A 2,857-nucleotide genomic window follows, 5' to 3' on the forward strand; every position below is an offset into this window, starting at 1 on the left:
AGTGCACAAATTTTTGTGCACCGGGCCTCTAGTCCTATATAATAAAAGGGTAATATGCAAATTGACCCTAACGGCAGAACCACCACTCGACCAGTCACTATGAGGTGCACTGACCACCTCTTGGTCCCTTTCCCTGGCCGGCAGGCTCCGATTGCCCAATGGCAAACGGGGAACTGGGGGTAGGTGGCGTTAGGGGGTGGGGCAGCTGCAGGCAGCTGGGGAAGATGGCCTGGATCACAGGCCAGGCCTAGGGACCATACCCGTGCACGAATTTCATGCACTGGGCATGCTTGAAACTTTAACGTTACAAGTCCACTAGGTGGTGGCTGCATTTTGGTTTCTGCCCTGCCTGAGCTCAGGGAAGGTGCACATTTTACATGGAGTGCGTGGCTCAGGTTTAGACTTACTGGCCCCTGTGTGAGGCAGAAGGTGACACCTTTGGAGGTTTTGGCTGACTGCAGAGGAGGTGTGGGGAGGCTCCTGCTGGGTGGGTGCTCACTAGAATCCCTGGGAAGAAGCCCCCAGGCTCAGAGTTTCACTCCAGAGCCAGCTGAGGTCATCGGGTCCAGCACTCTGCCCCCATGGCACTCCACACTTTCTAGGAACACGAGAATGATTCCTAATCTGAATTTAGATTCGTTTGATAAATCCAAATTTATAAGTAGGCAGTTCTTAGCCTTTTGCCAGGTGTTAGGTCCCTGCTTTTAAGGAACCAACAGTGAAATCAACAAGAACAAGAACAACAGAAGTAGCTAACCTTCCTCGAGTGTGCCGTTTCTGGCAGGCATATAAATTCTATAGCTGCAGCAGCAGAGGCCTAGAGAGGACGGGAGGTAATAGTTCCTAACGTCCCCAAAGCTGGTGAGGGGCTGAGCCTGCCACCCAGGCCTTCTTTCTGGCCACTGTGGGGCTGGGATGACCCTGTGCCACACACTCCACGTAAAATGCACACCTTCCCTGAGCTGAGGCAGGGCAGAAACCAAAATGCAGCCACCACCTAGTGGGCTTGTAACATTAAAGTGTGTGTGTATATATATATATAGTTTTACTTTAAAGACCAAGGCCCAATCCAGATCATCACAAAGATTTAAAAACTAAAAATGGTCCTAATTGGGCCAAGTAAGAATATAACATGGAAATGTTCCTGACAGAGCTGGGGATCTGGAGGCTCTTGACTCTGTTCCTTACTGTGTGACCTTGGGCCAGCCCCTCAGTGTCTCTGAGCCTCTTTTTTCTCATCTGTAAAATATGGAGTTAGTACTCAACCTTTCTAGGGTGCTGTAACATGGAATACGGAAAAATAGAAGTAAAGTGCTTTGCAGGTGTCATGGAAGGGGGTGGTTCGTTGTAATGTCAAATTCACGCCCCCCCCTTCCCCCCCCGCCCCATCCCACCACCGGGGTTTCACGGCCTTCAGTGTTAGGCACTTCTGTCCAACAGCTAACCCGCTTCTCCTGCTGTCGTGCTGCCTTCAGAACTGACTCATACCCCTTTGGTGGAAGAAATGAGTTCCTCTCTTCTAAAGAGCCTCTGTGTTGTTATTGTCAGGCTAGTTTTGCAGATGAAAAGCTGCTTTCCTCGCTTCCTGTTCTGTTTTGGCTATTTTAATATGCTTGGGACAAATAATCTGGTGATAAAAATTGGGTGTCCTGCTTTCGTTTGAAAAGTGAGCCAAATAAAGATCTAAATCTTGATCTGAATCATCCTGGTTCCCTGTGGAAGGCAGGGAAGACAGGCCCAGGGCACAGTCTTGCCTGAGACTCTGGGCAGCAAGACCCAGTCCCCCATTGGCAAATGACCTTGACCTTTGCTCCAGACACATCTGACACTCCTGGGGGCTCAGATCCACTTTTCTCTTGGGCTTATGGAAAGGGGTATCTTTGACTAGTTGAGGCCTTTGCAGAAAACCATTTAAACACCCCGAGTGTGATTTCAGAACTAAGAGCTTTATGATCTGGGACCCAGGGGAATTTCCAGGACGTGGAGCAGCCAAAAAGAAAGGTGTTGGTGGAAGGGGACAAAAAAAAAATTAATTTTTGAGTTTTTTTGTCCAACTGCATGCAGAAAATGCTGTTTATGCCTGCCCTGCCAACCTCCAGGTGAAAGGTCTGTTTGCGGGAATGCAGGGGAAATTTGGGATTCTGAGAAATATGGGATTCTGGGAAAGGGGATTTTGTGTACCTGATAACTTTATTATCACAAATCTGTCCTCTGAAGGCCCTGGGCCAGCCTTCCTGCCATAGTCTTTATACTATCTGAGAACAAATTCAAGTTGCTATGAATTGAAGCTATTTCAGGGCCCCAATAGCTCTGTTAAACTGGCCTTTTCAGGGTCTGGAGATTCCTCTGCCTGAGTCCCTGGGGCTCCCCAGTCTCTGCTGCACCATCCGCAGGCACAGGCCTAACCTATGATGTTTGCTGATTGTGTCATGAGTGTGGACCTTGACTCCGTAACTGTGAGCTTGCTGAGGCCAGGGGTTTTAGTCCCTCCCCCAGCACTCGTTAAGGGTGTGGTCCAGACTTTGGGGTACCAGGAGTAAAAATACAACATTGGCTAGGGTTGCAGCAGGCCTAACCTCTGTCCTGGTGTTGCTGCGTAGGCAACGTCCTCTTCCTGTTGATCCGTGGATTTCTAGAGCCGGAAGGGACTCTAAAGAGATGTAATGGGATCCCCCCATTTTGCAGAGGAGAAAACTGAGGCCCTAGAACCGTGGTTCTCAGCCTTGGCTGCACATTAGAATCACCTGGGAATCTTCTTAAAATCCTGATTTCTGGGCCTCATCCTCCGGAAATTCTGTTACTTTGTTACTAATGTTGTGGCCTCATCCCATAACAAAGAAACAGAATTTCCGGAGGA

The sequence above is a fragment of the Myotis brandtii genome, unplaced genomic scaffold, assembly GCF_000412655.1.
Source record: "Myotis brandtii unplaced genomic scaffold, ASM41265v1 scaffold160, whole genome shotgun sequence".
Classification (NCBI taxonomy): Eukaryota; Metazoa; Chordata; class Mammalia; order Chiroptera; family Vespertilionidae; genus Myotis; species Myotis brandtii.